This window comes from Manihot esculenta, chromosome 3 (assembly GCF_001659605.2).
Source record: "Manihot esculenta cultivar AM560-2 chromosome 3, M.esculenta_v8, whole genome shotgun sequence".
Taxonomy (NCBI): domain Eukaryota; kingdom Viridiplantae; phylum Streptophyta; class Magnoliopsida; order Malpighiales; family Euphorbiaceae; genus Manihot; species Manihot esculenta.
Window position 1 is genome coordinate 17,761,693 of NC_035163.2, and position 18,243 is coordinate 17,779,935.

Below are 18,243 nucleotides of genomic sequence, written 5' to 3' on the forward strand. Positions count from 1 at the left end.
ACGCCGGGCCTTGTCCCTCTGGCTTATAGCCTCATCCCTCTCACGAAGGGTCTCCACCGTGGAGGACAGCTGCTTCAAGACTTCTTCACAGCAGACCTCAGCTGCAGCTGCCCTCTCGTCAGATTCTTCAAGAACCCTCCGGGTGTGAGACAACTCCGCTTCCAGGGACTGGGCATGCTTTTGCGCCTCAGCTGTCTCCCCCTCAGCCCTCTTAAGGGCCTCCAAGGCGCAATTCAATTTGGAGGGACCTAGAGTTTTCCCGGGCGGCGGCAAGATTGCTCCGGGCATCGCTAGTCACGGATAGGTTCTCCTCCAGACGCGCCTCTTCAATATGGGGGTCTATTGTGTCCCTGAGGGTGCGATTCCGGGCATCTATCTCCATGAACACACCCGTTGCCTGAGAAAAGAGAGAATGATTGGAAGTCAGAGGGTAGAGGAAGCTAAGAGTAAAAACCAAAAACAAAAAGAGACAGATGAGAGTTACCATTAAGAGCATCTCCCTGACGGTGTCCCCCAGTTGATCCCTGGATTGAGCCCGGAAGGCCACCTGCTCCCGGGTAGAACTGGCCAAGAGACCGGAAAGAGCTAATAGGCGAGGGTCTGAGGCCTCCGTGAGCCCATCGAACATCCACTCCTTGATTAACTCAGCCACCACATTGGCCGGGGACTGATGAGTGATGTCCTCTGCGTTCAGTATGTCATTGTTTGGGGCAGACAGCAGAGGCACCACAGAAGCCTTCTCCTTTCCAATAGCAGGCAGGGCTGGAGCAGGCCTTATGAAGGCCCGAGATCTCTTGGGAGTGGGGGCAGGCTCTTCAGAAGGAGGAGGACGTTTACTTCCTACCTCCTCCACTATGACCTCATCATTAGCCGGACCGGACCCCCCTTCCTCAATCACAGGGGCAACTTCAGTAACGTCCCCCTGAATATCTCCCCCTGCCGGGCTGGTCTCTTTCTCGCCCCCAGGACCGTTGACGTCGGCAAGGCATGTCCCAGGCGCCTCCTCAGAAATACACCCAGAAGGCACAGCCAAATCTTTCTTCGCCAGCTCGACGTCCTCAACTGACCCAGCAGCGATCTGGGGAGTCTCCTCCGCCCTTGGAACTGAAACTCGTCTAGATGCTGGAGCCTGGGAGGATGGAATGGCCAAGCTTGATCTGCTGCGGCTGGATGGCATGGAAGACCTGACTCCTTGAGAGCTCGACTTAGGAGCTCGGGAAGAAGTCGGAGCAGGAGGTCGGCTAACTGTCCTGGAAGAAATAACCTGGGCCACCTCCTCAGTAGCCTCTGACACACGTCGCCCAGCTCGGAGGGCATCCAGCGCCACATTCATGCTTTTCCGAGAAAGAACTAAGTTCTTCGGGGGCTTAATTTGGTCCATTTTGACGTCAAAAGCTGCAAAAAATACAAAATCAGAACAGGTTAGCATAATCTCCAGTAGAAATCACAAAGAATAGGCAAAACGGCTGGACAAGGCACAATACCCGCATCTTGGATATCCCTAAGATTACAGACGAACATACACTTCTCTACGTCATACTTCTTATCGACAGAAGTCAACCGAAGGTACCCGACCTGTTCAGTGAGGCTCAGCTGGGGCAGGTCATTGCAACCCATAGAGACATCCTCCCAGTCGAGCTCCACCCCCCCACGATCGGCCGGATTCTTTCTTCAGCTCCGCAACTACAAAACCCTCTACCCAGCCCTTTATGGAATCCTTGTAGCCCGTGAGGATGGACAACCCCCCACAGGGGGGCAAAGTAATAAAAACAGTTACTTGCTCTGACAAGAGGAAAAAAGGTCACGAACAGACGAGCCGTGGGCTTAAAGCCCCAGCTTAGGTAGATGGATTCGAAAGAACACATAAACAAGATAGAATTTGGGGACAACATCCAGGGGGTTATCCCGAAATACTGAAAAACCTCGATGAAAAAGGAAGTGAACGGAAAAGTCAAACTGAAGTCCCGTTGTTTAACAAAAAAGATTATGCTACGATCCTTCTGAGGATCTACTAAACCTGGAGGAGGGGGGTCCGAAAGAACAATCCTTTTGTTTCGGTGAAGGGCCCGGATAAGGTAAAGAGGAGTATCCAAATACCTCCGGAAAATAAGCTTAGTTATGGTAGAGGGAGTGATACATGACTCAAGATTAAAAACTTCAGGAAGCTTAGGGATTTCCATGGTGGTAGAAGAGGCGTACCTGAAGAGCGGTATAGCGGATGAACAGAAGAGAGCATAGAAGAACAGAGAGCAGGAGAGAGCAAGCGTTCCGAAGAGACAGAGAAAATTCAAAATGTGAAACAGTAATGAGACGAAAAGTTGCTCTGCACAGCTTTGTCCTAGGGTGGCGCGGTCATTATTACTCTTGATATTTACCCCCTCATCAGTCAGGCAATAACTGACGAGAAGGTAAAGGGGCAATTGATAACCGTTGGATTTCTCCACCCCGGTCTGGGGCCAGGCCCACGATACCAGCCTTTTGTCTAGAGGCCCTCAAGCCTCACATGTGCACCAGGGCCGATCCGCTCAGCCTTAAGATCGGGCTTCAGTTAGATTCTTCAATCAGGCCGGCCCAGCATCGTCAGCCCAATGAACAGATCCTCTTTGGGCTCAGTTCTAATCTTATCTCCCGATCCGGTTCGAAACCAGGAAGAAGATCGACCCGCCTGTCTTGTAGGTCCATCCGCATGCGTGCCTAGGGAGAATCAGAGGCCGTTACGCACAAGACAGGGATCTGATTTCCTCGTACGTCCATATCAACGTGACAGGGACAGGTGGCCCAGTGATAGCCAGTCTGTTATGCGTCGCTAGCAGACAAAGGGAAACAGATAAAAGGGGGAAATGGTCTCCCCTAAGACTAAACTTTTTCTAAGTTCACAAAATCCCTGTAAAACTCTATTTTTTTGGATCTCAGATCATCAATATATATATTAATTTATTATTAATTTTATTAATTATAATTTTATATATATATATAAAGAATAAAGAATTCTAAAAAAATAGTATTTATTATTATTATTTTGATATGAATAAATAAAACTGGATTACGTAACCCATTTATCTAATTCAAGTAAAATAAATAATTATTTATTTTAGTTCCTTGAACATTTATAAATTTTTTTATATCTTCTAGATTTAAAAATTGAATAAACAGGACTATTAAATTTTAAAATAAAAATTATTACGGAAATCTAAATTTTTATATAAATTATTAATAAAAAATAGATAAATTAGAGTTTCACTGGAATAATAATAAATGAGTTTAGAATGGATTTAGCCGTTTAAGATGGATTTAGCTAATTTAAGAGTAGAAATATAAATAAATTAAATCGTTTGTAAATTATTCAAATTCGACTCGATAAAAACTCAATCGATTGGATATTTAAACGAGTCAAATTCTAACTCAATTTTTAGGTTTATTTAATAAACGAATCAAGTTTGAGCTATATAGTATTTGACTCACTAAAATTCGTGAATTCGGTTCGTTTCCGAATTCATGAATAGACTCATGAATAAATTCGTGAACAAACTCATTACGCAGATTGAGATTAATATCATAAAAAAATAAATTCAAATCTTTCATATATTTTTATGAGACAAACTTAAATTTTCTTAAAAATTATATTTTAAATTTTTTAAAAATTTTTAAAGTTCAACTTTATATAATTTAATTACGGTCTTAAAATTAGTATACATTTGGCAGTTAAATTTTAACGGCTCATATTTATAAATTTCTGAGCTAATTTGTATATATACTTATTTAGCTAAAATTATTTAGTTTTAAACTTATTAATTTTAAACTAAAACTCATTATACATATAAATAAATTAAACTATTTATAAATTATTCGAGACTAAACTCAATAAAAATTCAACTTATCTAAACGCGTTTACTAAATGAGCTAAATTTGAACTTATAATACTCGCTTGAATTCGAAATAAGTAAATCTCGAGTTTGGCTCGAACTCAAAAAAATTTTAACGAAACAAGTTTGAACTCTTTAAAACTCAACTCAATTCAATTCGTTTATACAATTATTTAAAATAAATTTAAATATTAAAAATAATAAATAATTTAGAGTTTGAGTAATGCGATTTTTGCAAATACCATACTTGTGATCATCTTTAACCTTAGTATATTATCACATGATTATAATAAAGTATAGATAAGAGTTTTTAGGGGTGAGTTGTTCGAAGCGATCGACAATCCAACTTGAATTCGATCTCCTTATGGCTATCTAATCTTTTTGTGATCGGCTGACTTGTCCGATCTCGATCTGATCTCTTCGTAACCAATGGACTTGTCACTTTCAATGTAGTTTAAGACTTGATTCATGTGTGAATATCTTTTTTTTTTTCTTTGTTCTTTTCTTCTTTGTCTTGTGCAGTACAGAAAGTTTAGTTTGTAATTGTAAGAAATTTGAGCCGGTACTATATAGAAAGTTTTATATTTATAAATTTTTTAAATACGAGTGAATCTGGTATATATATTGTGATATTTTTGCTAATAGAAAGCAATAATTTTTATTCATAAATGGATTGTGTCTCCATTTTTTACATAAGCATAAATAAATTTGATTAAATTCAAAAATCAGAAAAATCCTATTAGACAAATCAATCAAATTAAATGAAATCATAATTCCATTCTGGTAAGTAAATTGTTTCACTTGATTTGAATTACTAATTTTAGAATCTCAAAATTTTTACCTAGTTTGCAATTGAAAATTTTTTAAGAATTTAATTGAATTTAATTTTATTGTTTGAAATAAAAGAATTTATTTATTTTTAATTATCGATTCTCAATTCTAAATAAAATAAAATATGCACAATTTTAGAATTCATTTGAATTATTTTATTACAAAATGAATTATATCAAATTAAAACTTATAGAAAACAAACGAATAATAAAAACATGGCCAAATAAAATTTCAACCTCATTATTCATATCCAATATGGCCGAAGACAAAGTATTTTTATAAAATCAAACTATATCCTCTAGCTGGCCAAAAGTTCATCAAACCTAATAATTAAACTAGTTAGCTCCAAATTCAACCTAAATAATGAAATAAAGAAATGAAAATCATAGAAGAAATGTAAGAAAAATATGTATATATATATATATATAAAATACAAATCCAAATACAGTTAAATGGACAAATTAAACTCCCTTGCTAAATTCAAACATAAATTCAACTGAAATGATGAAAAAACTTTAATACAATTTGGATTGTGTTCATACAGATCCAAACACAGATACAAAAAACACACACCCAAATCCAACTATGCATCATTAATTTTTTATTTTTTTTAATATTGATCTGTCAACCATCAACCCTACTCCATCGTACCATATGCATCATTAATTTAATAAAAAAAATAATATGTGATTGAATCGTTAAATTTATTTAATTTTTTTATTAAATTAAATTGAATCAAATTAAAATTAATTAAAATTTTAATTGATTAAATTGATGGGTTATTTTAATTTTAAATATAATTTTACTTAATTGTAAGAGTTCCCATGTCATAAACGTATAAGTAAGTCAATGGTCGATCGTCATGTCTTGATAAAAGGATGCATGTAAAGAAACTAATGGAGTATAGGTTTCTTTTAAATAGTTGGGTCATCAATTATTGATTGAAAAAATCAATAAAGCATGTGGATTCTCTAAAGAGGGAAAAGGTAACTAGAGCTTACATTCAAAAAAATAAGTGGACAAGACAAGACGGCTTAAAAAATATGTAACAATTCATATTATAAGTTATGGTATTTAAGAGCGGAGGAAAATAAAAATATTGTTAGATATTGATAATATAAAAAAAAATTAAAATTATTTAAGTCGAAGTAATAGACTCCATAAAAGAACATGCTTAAAATAATTATATAATTTTTAATGTAAAAGTAGGACCGTATTAAAACTCTATTAGAAAATAAATTTAAAAGTTAGACTCGAACTTCATTTATAAATTTAAACTCGTTTCATAAAATAAATATTAAATTCTAGTTGTTCGAACTCGATTCATAATAAACTCTTTTATCACATTAAAGAGTCAACTCAAACTCCATTCACAAATTTGAATTTGAATTCATTTAAACTTAAATTTTAATTCATTTAAATTTGAATTTTAATTCTATTATATTATAAACAAACTCAATATAACTCAAATTCATTTAAATTATAAATAAATTTAAATTAAAAATAAAATTTAAATTATAAGATTATCAAGAAATTTTTAAATTAAATTTTTTTATTTAATTGAAATCTCTCAAATCTAAAATTAAAAAAATATAAAAGGATTGCCACTTTTGATGTGGAATTGGTGTTGGCGAACAAATATGGTCACAAGTTTGTTTGCCAGCCTATTCACAAGTTTGTTTGCGAGTCAGCTCACGAACCTGATCACGAGTCAGTTTTCGAACCTGTTCACGAGTCAGCTCGCAAAATTGTTTATAAACTTAAAAACAAGCTGAACTCGCGAGTTTAAATAAGTCGAATAGTGTTAAATTCATATTTGGCTCGTTTATTAAACGAGTCTAAAACGTGAATTCAAATTTTAAACGAATTGAGTTTCGAATAACTTACGAATACTTTTATTCATTTAAACCCCAATACAGGAGTGTAGAAAAGTGAGAATATGATTTTTTTCTTTCTCTTTCTTCTTTCTTTTTATATCTAACTTAAACGTTAAAGGGTGTTGACTTGGCACGTTCTCATTTTTCTCTAATTTATAGTTCTCACCCTAGGATTATGTATTGTGGGGCTCCATTGATGCAGTAAGAGAAGAAAATTTCATTAAATACAAAAATAAGGTGTTGAAAATGAAGAATTGAATTTAAATTAAAAAATATTCATTTATTATAAATATTAAAATTGATGATCTGAGATTCAATAGAGTAGGGTTTTACAAGGGTTTTTGTATTAAAGATAAAACTTAAACTTTCTGGGGGGTTCCCCCTTTTATCCATTTCGTTATGCTTGCTGATGACGTGTAAAGGCCTTTCCATGATTGGGACACGCGTCTCTGACATACAGATTCGGATGTACGAGGGTATCAGCAGCCTGCTTCATGCGTAACGGCCTCTGATTCTCCTCGTGCGTACGTTCGAGCGGATCTGCTAGGCTGTCTGGGTATGGCTCTGGATACTGGGCTGGGCCAAGAGTCGGGCCGGACGCTGAGTCTGAGAGGAGAGGGCCTGCTGGTCGTGGACTGGGCCGATTTGGGTGAAGAAGCTTGGTTGAGCCCGGCCTTGAAGGTTGAATGAGCCAGGCTTGTTGTGCATATCAGGTGCGTGGGCCTTTCCAAGATGGGCTTTTGGCTATGATCCAGGCCCGGGCCAGGATGGAGAAATCCAGCGGTCATCAATTGCCCCTTCACCTTCTCGGTAGTTATTGCCCCTACTGCCGAGGGGGTGAATATCAAGAACCATTATGACCGCGCCTGTTCGTGGTCAGGTGCCTTAATAACATCCTTTCATCTTTCTGTCGTTGTGCAGTTTCCGAGTCCTATCTGCTCTTTCCCTTTTCTGGCTTTTCTTCATTCTTCGTGTTCTTTGCTGTCTTTGTTTTCCTGTCATCATTATCTGGACATGTCCTTTCTTTCCTTTTCCATGACTATCTTTTAAAATTCTGACACCGTTAGCTTAGAGCATAGCTCTGCTCCGTGCTAAGGTCTCAAGCTCTGGATGTATATCAACGCTAGCTTTTCTTCATTCTCAAATCTTCTGCTGGAACAAGAGGTTCTTCCTTTCCGTTTCTCTGCAAAGGATCCATTTGACGCCTTCTTCAAACGGAATGAGGTGAGCTTGAGTTTGCATTGCTTTGTTGCCCCAAAGGTTAATCTTGCTTTTATCATCTTGATGGAGAATTGTTTCTGACTTGTCTCTGTTTTGAAACTTTTTGCAGTACCTGAGATAAGAATGGGTCAGTTCAAAATTCTTGAAAATTTGATGTTACCTCTAAGGAGTCTGGACGGTGCTTCGGAGATCCTGCTGGTAGGACGGCTGATGTATGGGATTATTCGGCAAGCTATGGAAACTGTTTTACCCAGGTTGTCTGGCCGACCTTCTCCTCAGTTTGCTGTCCGAGCTCCAAAGAGGTTCTGGGCCGATGAAAGGTCTGCTCCTTCTTCCGAGAAGAAAAAGGAAATTTCCTTAATGCCCCCGTCGCCTTCTTTTGATATAAATGGAAGTGGGGAGAATGATCAACTTGTTGTTCCCTTTGATGTGAAGTACCAGTATTATGCGGGACTGAGATCTGCTGCACTCAGTCAAGCTTCTGGCGATACCTTCGAATGTATGCTCAGCGATCTCCTTGGAGCCGTAACTTGAAAGCTCGTGTTTTCATAGTACATACGGACAAGCTCAGATATTATATCCTGTCCGTATGCATCGTGAATCACATCTGGGCAATCAGGATGTCGACCTATTATAGGGGGAACAGTGAGAAATACTTATGGGAATCAACTTGTTCAATTCCCCTATGATAGCGAGACAGATCTTGGCCTTTTCTGCCAAACTCACATTCCGAGCTGCGAGAGTTCTTCCGAGCTGAAGATTAGAATAGTAGGATAGGTGGTGAAATATCCGGACATGTAAATCCCTTAAGGATAGTCTTCCATTCTGTAATGTAGGCCCGGACATGTAAATCCTTTAAGGATAGTCTTCCATTCTGTAATGTAGGCCCGGACATGTAAATCCTTTAAGGATAGTCTTCCATTCTGTAATGTACTTTTCCTTTAATGAAATTCTTGTTTTCCGTTCATACTTGAGCTTATTCTTTTCTTTGTTGTGGATGAAGTACTGGTACTGTTCTCTTCGTAGTTTTAACCAACTAAACTTTGTTTCGTTTCGTCCAAGCCGAACTGACCGTACTTATGAACTCTCGCTTTTAATCAATGAGCCGAGCTTTGGACCTACTTAGCCAACTGGGAGGTCAGTTTGCTTTTCCGAGCTGAACCAACCGACCTGTAAGCTCGGCCCTTATTTGATGGATTGAGCTCTGAACCTCCTTAGCCGGTTGAGCTCTCAAGTTTCGTTTTTCGGACTGGACTGGCCGACCTGTGAGCTCTATTTCGGTTTGCTTTTTCCGAGTTAGAATACCGACTTGTGAGCTCTATAAGTTGAACTCAGAGCCCTTAGCTCTATATGATTTCGAGGTGCCCTTATTGCCTCCGATCTCGCAGTATTTGTTCAATAACAATCGAGTCAGAACTTATAACTTTTTAAATAGTAAGCAGGTCTGACCTTTATCATGCTTCCATCTGTGGGCTAAGTTGCTCTGATTGCCGAGTTGGGCTTGTGGACAGCAAATGGGCTCTTGAGTGATGGGCTGTTATCACGAATTTGGCCTTTAACGGATGTGGAGGAGTCTAGCGATTATCTCTTTGCCCCTTTACCTTCTCACCAGTTATTTATCTAACCGTTGAGAGGGTAAACTTCGAGAGTAATTAGTGATCGCGCCGCTCCAAGACAAAACCGTTCAGATCAACGTTCCGTCTCATTATTGCCTTTCATTTCGAATTCCTTCTGTCTTCTGAAGAAACAAGTTCTTTTCTGCTCTCTGTCTCCCTGCAACTCCTTCTGCTTTTTTCACCTTATTGCATTTTCAGGTACGCTTCCTTGTTCTTCCATGGCCCTTTCAGAGCTTCCTGATGTTGTTAACATTGAATCACGTATTACTCCTTCCAACATAACTAAGTACATCTCTCGGAGGCTCTTAGATACTCCTCTGTATCTGATTCGAGCCCCCCTTTCAAACGAAAGGATAGTCCTTCCTTATCCTCCCCCTCCGGGTTTGGTGGATCCCCAAAAGAATCGTAGTATAGTGTTTTTCTTGAAGCAGAGGGAATTCGGTTTATCGCTTCCTTTTACCCCTTTCTTTGTTGAGGTTTTTGAATACTTCGGGGTGACTCCTCGGATGTTATCCCCAAACTCTATTTTGTTCATGTCCTGTTTCGAGTCCATCTGCCTGAGTTGGGGTTTTACACCCACAGCATGTCTGTTTGTTACTTTTTTCCGTTTGGTTAAGGCGGTTCAAAACTTCTATTACTTTTCCCCCCGTAGGGGGTTATCTCTTCTCACGGGCTACAAGTGTAAGACCCCGCTCGTTCAGACATCGGAATTCCTACCGTCCGGTGGAATCTCGGGTGTCGGATCCTTCTGAGGGGTATAGTAAGGGTTTTCTAAAAGGTTTTCTAAAATGTTTTTAAGTGTTTTATGGTTTTAAATGGAAAAGGTTTTGGGTTTTTGAAGAGAAAAGACCAAGGAGGGCCAATCAGAGGTTCGGCCGCCGAAGGTAAGTTCGGCCGCCGAACGTGGAAAGGCTTCGGGAGTGCCTTTGGCCTCCGAAAGCTTTGTGGGAGCAAGTCAAGGTTCGGCCGCCGAAAGTGAGGTTCGGCCGCCGAAAGTGAGGTTCGGCCGCCGAACATGCATGAGTTTAGGGGGCACGTTAGGCTGCCGAAGGTTGTTGACCAGGCCACCTATAAAGAGCCCTCAGATCGGAAATGGGCGAGTTTTCTCCCCATTCCCGAGCTCAGGTGAGTGTATGCCCTCCCTTGGTTGTTTGTATGTCTTTCCTTCAAATCCCTCAAGTTTTTCATGGGTTCTATCCTTGGTTTGTAGTTTTAAAGCTTAGATCGGAGGTTTGGAGAGCTTGGAGCTTTTGGAGCTTGGATTCTCCACACCTCAAGCTTTGGGTCGCACCAATCCTCAATCTTGAAGAGGTAAGTGTAGATCCTTGTTTTCCTTGAGTTTTAATAAAGTTTTAAGTAAGTTTTGTGGAGGTTTTATGGTTGAGTATGGGTAGATATGCATGTTTAGGTTTATGTGGGTTTTATGCCCAATGTATGTTATGTGATGATGTGTTGAGGAGTTTGAGTTAGTTTCCTTGCTTCCTATGCTTGTAGGAGTGTGTATGCATGCTTGGGAGAGAGTATGTGAGGTTTGGGGATGTTTTGTGAGGTTTGGAAGGCTGATGTGCACGAAGGCTGAGTTCTGGATGAACTCAGGTTCGGCCGCCGAAGGTGGTTTCGGCCGCCGAACGTGCCTGAGGATGCATAGGTTTGGCCGCCTAACCTTACCCCCGAAAGTTGAGTTGTGGCTTGAAAGCAGACTTTCGGCCGCCGAAGGTAATGTTCGGCCGCCGAAAGTGCCTGACTTTCGTCTCTGGAGAGAGGGTTCGGCCGCCGAAGGTGCCGCCGAACCTACCCGAGTTTCGTCTCTGGAGGAGACTTTCGGCCGCCGAAGGTGCCGCCGAAAGTGCCTGTCCAGCCTTTTCATGGCTGTTTTCTATGAAACATTAGAGGGGTTTTTGGGGAGTTTCTTATGAGTTGTTAGAGTGTGTTTGGTACCTCATGTGAGTCCATCTGTGTAGGATCGGACCTGAGACATCGAGGTGTCTAGCTTCAGTGCTAGTTGGCCAGTAGAGTTAGCTGAGCAGTGACTCCAGGTGAGTAGAACTAAACTTAATCTTTTACTTTAAGAAAATCTAATGCCTAAAGCATACTCATACATCATGTTATGTAATAGGATGTTTGCACTAGTTCACCATGCCCATGCACCATGTTTATATGTTATAGGATGATTGCACTAGTTTCACGAAGGTGACGCATTGCATAATGTGCTATGTATATGATGTGATGGGTGGACCAAGGCGACCTCAATAGCCCACAAGTCTGTCATGAGTCTTTGTCAGTCGGGTGAGTACATATAGGAAAGCCCCATGAGAGCTCCTTCGGGGCCAAGTTTTGACAGAGGGAATGTTGGGGTCATGTCTAACCCTGAGGGGAAGGACGTTACGTGAACCCTCTAAAATCACCCGCAAGAGGAAGAGATTTGCTAGCATGAACTCAAGCGGGAGTGAGATGTTTGTTGTGATATAATTGTGATATGACGCATTTCATGAATGCATGAATAAGAAGAATAATTGAATTGAATAAAATGTCTTTATAATTAAATACATAAAAAGGGTGGAACAATGAAATAGATAATAATAAACCTAAAAAAAAGGAGGAACTAAATCAAATGTTTTTCTCTGTTTCTACTCACTGGGCTCTTGTAGCTCACCCCATTCCCTTAACCCCAGTTTTGCAGGGCCAGAGTATGTCAAGCCAGAGTAAGTCAGAAGAACTATGGGATAGAAGAGGTTCAAGCATGGGTTGCCATGTTTGGTTGTAACAGCTTAGCTTGTTTTGTTTATGTTTATGTATAAGGAGAGATGCTTATTGTATATGTTTATGGAGATAGTATGTAATGTAAGTTGTAAAGAGACGATATGTTATGTAATGCTATGAATGCTTTGTATGCTTGTATAGTTTAGTTGTGGACATGATGATGATGATGATGATGATGATGATGATGATGATGATGATGATGATGATGATGATGATGTATGGACATGTTGTGAGCATATGAATGAGTAGAAAGAGAAATGTATAAAGAGATAGAGCCAAGTTAAGAAAAATATGTGAGATGTATAGTATAGAGTTGTGCTTTGCCTAGAGTGTTGGTTAATCCCGTAGTTGTGCATGATCAATATATATATATATACGTTTTCAGAATGGCCGTGAGGGAAGAAAGGGTTCCAATCCCTTGACCCAAAGCGGATATGTTTTTACAGTTAGCTTGATGACCCTGTGAGGTTCTATGTTTTCATGCATAGGTCAAGCTGAGGTAAGAAAAAGTTTTAAAAGTTTTATGAAAATGCTGATCGTGTACGGGATTATACCTAGAGTTCAGGATGTTTAGCAGGCTTGCTACGGGTTCCGGCGGCCTTAAGCCGATCTGAATCCTAGCGCCGAGCAGGTCGGGCCGTTACTAGAGGGGTACCGGTTTCCGGGCTGTTACAGTTGGTATCAGAGCATAGGTTCCTCGAGAGTACGGTGTTTTGATGCGAAGGTGCTCAGACATCGGAAAGAGGTTGTGCTAGATGTTAGGAGGGCAAGCACATTAAGAGAGATTAAGAGTAAGATCATGTCCACTAGGATAGGATGAGGAGTCCTGTCTTGCATGCTGATGTGTAATGCCATGTGTGATGCATGTGCATTTATGTCGTATTATGGATGTTGATAGTCCCATAGCTACGAGATGGCATGATATGTACTGATATGAGATGAGCTGAGAGACCAAGTATGGCCTTTGGCACAGTTGGTCAAGGCATGTTCTGCTATGTTGTAGGCTATAGGTGACAGGTTCATCCATGATATATGTTGCATGAGGGGTCATGTGTTTGTCACATGGACCATATGATATGATGCATGCTATACGTTATGATGCTATGCTATGTGTTGTGAGTTCATGTGTTTGTCATGGACCACATGATATGATGTGATGCTTATGTGTGCTTGTGTGCCCGTTGTGTTTCAGACAAGCTGAGATGCAAGGTGCTAGGAGCTCTATGGAGTCAGATCCATCTGAGTGGGAAAGTGAGCCTTTTCCCTTTGCAAGGTCAGGTGGAGATGACAGAGCAAGAGACCCTGAAAGGTCTATTGAAGTCAGCAGAGAAGTTATGGTGCAGAGGAGGGATGTAGGTCTGCAAGTGAATATGGATGAAGAAAGTATGGGAGAGTCTAAGAGTTCAAGTTCAGGAGAAGTTGATCCCTCCATGATGAGTACAGCTACCAAGAGAGGTAGACGGGGGAGAAGAACCCCTAAGCAATGGGGCAGAACTAGAAAGGGTAGGCTATGGAAGAGGTTTAGGCTAGATGCTGAGGATGGTTCGAGTTCTGGCCGAGGAGCTACAGGATGTTTGAGGTGTGGGAGACCACACAAAGGAGTTTGTCGAGTTGGGACAACGGCATGCTTCAGGTGCGGACAGGAAGGGCACATAGCACGTGAATGTCCTACTGCGCCCAGGAGGGTGTGGTCCCAGCAGCGAGCTTCAGGTGCTGTGGCCCAAGCCAGTGTTCCAGGAAGGGGAGCAGACACATCGAACGCAGTGATGCCAGGTACGCTCACTTGTTCATGTTCTGATGTGTGTGTTTGTGCTCTAGTGTGTTTCCCTTTTCTGTTGTTGCTCTAGGAGCCTTTGAGAGGTTGAGTTGATAGCTTCTGGGTGTAGAGTGTTCTCTTTGGGTTAGTAGACCGGATAGGATCCATCTGTGGCTGAGATTCAGGCCAGTGTCCGATGAGGGTAGATGCCTTCCACCCGAGCATGAGGTCCTAGACTTGATTGTCTGGATGTCAGCCGGGGGATGGATTGGTTTTCTACTTGTGGAGCTGGTGATACTTGCGTCTGCAGCGCAAGGTGGTCGGGATCGAAATGCAGGATGGGTCTGAGGTAGACTTCAGAGGGGACCAAGTAGGATGCCTAGAAGTTTGATGTCAGCTGTCAGGCTCGGAGAGTGTGTAAGAGTGGTTGGTAGAGAGTTCTCGTTGAGTTCGAGAGGGCAGCAGGCAGGTCTAGGAACCAGCCTTAGTGCCATAGATAGAGCGAGTACTCAGAGGTTCCAGGCTAGTGTCAGGTTTACCATCGGTCTGGAAGGTAGAGTTTGGTTTAGAGGTGGTACTTGGTACCAGAACCATTTCTCTTTCCTTACAGGATGGTACCTGTAAAGTTATAGGAGGAGTGTAGGAGCAGTGGAGTGCTTGGTAGACAAGGGTTTTTATTCGACCCAGTACCTCACCCTGGAACGCTCCAGCGTGGTGCGGGAAAGGAAGGATGGATCCTTGAGCCTTTGTAGCGACTGTAAGCAGTTGTGCAGGGTTGCTACCACGAGTAGGTAACCCTTACCTTGAATTGATGATCTATGGGATCAGCTAGCAAGAGTCGGTTGTTTTCTTAGATCTGAGAGTCGGGTACAGGTTGTGAAGCTTAGAGAAGAGGTTAGTGGTAGAGTAAAGAGTAAGAGTATAGCAGAGAAGAGTAAGAGTAGAAAAGAAGGCAGAAGAGAAAAGTAAGATCAGTGAAAGAGGAAGAAGAAGAGAAGGATCAGAGTAGCGCAGCAGAAGCTTGTGGCGTTCAAGCCCAAGTTTGTGTTTTTGTTTGAACATTCGGGGACGAATGTTCTGTAAGGGGGGAAGAATGTAAGACCCCGCTCGTTCAGACATCGGAATTCCTACCGTCCGGTGGAATCTCGGGTGTCGGATCCTTCTGAGGGGTATAGTAAGGGTTTTCTAAAAGGTTTTCTAAAATGTTTTTAAGTGTTTTATGGTTTTAAATGGAAAAGGTTTTGGGTTTTTGAAGAGAAAAGACCAAGGAGGGCCAATCAGAGGTTCGGCCGCCGAAGGTAAGTTCGGCCGCCGAACGTGGAAAGGCTTCGGGAGTGCCTTTGGCCTCCGAAAGCTTTGTGGGAGCAAGTCAAGGTTCGGCCGCCGAAAGTGAGGTTCGGCCGCCGAACATGCATGAGTTTAGGGGGCACGTTAGGCTGCCGAAGGTTGTTGACCAGGCCACCTATAAAGAGCCCTCAGATCGGAAATGGGCGAGTTTTCTCCCCATTCCCGAGCTCAGGTGAGTGTATGCCCTCCCTTGGTTGTTTGTATGTCTTTCCTTCAAATCCCTCAAGTTTTTCATGGGTTCTATCCTTGGTTTGTAGTTTTAAAGCTTAGATCGGAGGTTTGGAGAGCTTGGAGCTTTTGGAGCTTGGATTCTCCACACCTCAAGCTTTGGGTCGCACCAATCCTCAATCTTGAAGAGGTAAGTGTAGATCCTTGTTTTCCTTGAGTTTTAATAAAGTTTTAAGTAAGTTTTGTGGAGGTTTTATGGTTGAGTATGGGTAGATATGCATGTTTAGGTTTATGTGGGTTTTATGCCCAATGTATGTTATGTGATGATGTGTTGAGGAGTTTGAGTTAGTTTCCTTGCTTCCTATGCTTGTGGGAGTGTGTATGCATGCTTGGGAGAGAGTATGTGAGGTTTGGGGATGTTTTGTGAGGTTTGGAAGGCTGATGTGCACGAAGGCTGAGTTCTGGATGAACTCAGGTTCGGCCGCCGAAGGTGGTTTCGGCCGCCGAACGTGCCTGAGGATGCATAGGTTTGGCCGCCTAACCTTACCCCCGAAAGTTGAGTTGTGGCTTGAAAGCAGACTTTCGGCCGCCGAAGGTAATGTTCGGCCGCCGAAAGTGCCTGACTTTCGTCTCTGGAGAGAGGGTTCGGCCGCCGAAGGTGCCGCCGAACCTACCCGAGTTTCGTCTCTGGAGGAGACTTTCGGCCGCCGAAGGTGCCGCCGAAAGTGCCTGTCCAGCCTTTTCATGGCTGTTTTCTATGCATGTTTCAGTGATGTTTAGAGGGGTTTTTGGGGAGTTTCTTATGAGTTGTTAGAGTGTGTTTGGTACCTCATGTGAGTCCATCTGTGTAGGATCGGACCTGAGACATCGAGGTGTCTAGCTTCAGTGCTAGTTGGCCAGTAGAGTTAGCTGAGCAGTGACTCCAGGTGAGTAGAACTAAACTTAATCTTTTACTTTAAGAAAATCTAATGCCTAAAGCATACTCATACATCATGTTATGTAATAGGATGTTTGCACTAGTTCACCATGCCCATGCACCATGTTTATATGTTATAGGATGATTGCACTAGTTTCACGAAGGTGACGCATTGCATAATGTGCTATGTATATGATGTGATGGGTGGACCAAGGCGACCTCAATAGTCCACAAGTCTGTCATGAGTCTTTGTCAGTCGGGTGAGTACATATAGGAAAGCCCCATGAGAGCTCCTTCGGGGCCAAGTTTTGACAGAGGGAATGTTGGGGTCATGTCTAACCCTGAGGGGAAGGACGTTACGTGAACCCTCTAAAATCACCCGCAAGAGGAAGAGATTTGCTAGCATGAACTCAAGCGGGAGTGAGATTGTAACAGCCCGGAAACCGGTACACCTCTAGTAACGGCCCGACCTGCTCGGCGCTAGGATTCGGATCGGCTTAAGGCCGCCGGAACCCGTAGCAAGCCTGCTAAACATCCTGAACTTTAGGTATAATCCCGTGCATGATCAAACTTTTTCATAAAACTTAGGCCTTGGTCTCATAAAAACCTTTAAACTTGTTTTCCTTACCTCAGCTTGACCTATGCATGAAAACATAGAACCTCATACTAGATGGGTCATCAAGCTTGCCTTAAAACATATCCGCTTTGGGTCAAGGGATTGAAACCCTTTCTTCCCTCACGGGCCATTCAAAACTCATAACATTTAAAACATTTTCTCAAGATCATGCATAACAAAAGGGATTAACCAACACTCAAGGCAAAGCACAATTCTAAACATCTCATGCTACAACACATGGCATATCTATACTTTTCTTAACTTGGCTCTATCTCTTTACACATTTCTCTTTCTACTCATTCATATGCTCACAACATGTCCATACATCGTCATCATCATCATTATCATCATGTCCACCACTAAGCTAAACAACATACAAAACATACATAGCATTACATAACATATCATCTCTTTACAACTTACATTACATACTATCTCCATAAACATATACATAAACAGCTAAGCTATTACAACCAAACATGGCAACCCATGCTTGAACCTCTTCCTTCCCATAGCTCTTTCTGACTTACTCTGGCTTACTTACTCTGGCCCTGCAAAACTGGGGTTAAGGGAATGGGGGTGAGCTACAAGAGCCCAGTGAGTAGAAACAGGGAAAAACATTTGATTTAGTTCCTCCATTTTTAGGTATATTATTATTCATTTTATTATAAAGACATTTTATTCCTCTTATTCATGCATTCATGAAATGCGTCATAACACAGAGAAATCACATCATCTTGTCCGTCTCGGGGCTCATGCTATAGTTATTCCCCACGGACCCTGGTTTCTGAGAGTCTGTCTGTTTGCATGCATCTTTCCTCTCAGAGGATGGACATGACATCAAAAATACCCTCTGTCGGTGCCCGGCTCCCCCATAGGAGCTCACAAAGGCCTGAAACATACATGACATGGTGTCTGATCCACAGAGAGCTCACATGGACTTTCCTATATGTACTCGTCCGGCTCTCAAAGGACTAAGACAAGACTCGTGACAGATATGGGCTATTGAAGTCGCCTCGGTCCACCCTACCTCAGCATCAACATCAAATAATGCAATGCATCACCTTCGTGAAACTAGTGCAAACATCCTATTACATATAAACATGATGCATGCATATGCTTTAGGCATTAGAATTTCTTAAAATAAAACATGCATTAAACATTGGATTTTCTTAAAGTAAAAGATTGAGTTAGTTCTACTCACCTGAAGCCACTGCTCAACAAACTCAGGGTCAACTAGCACTGAAGCTAGACACCTCTCCTCAGGTCCAC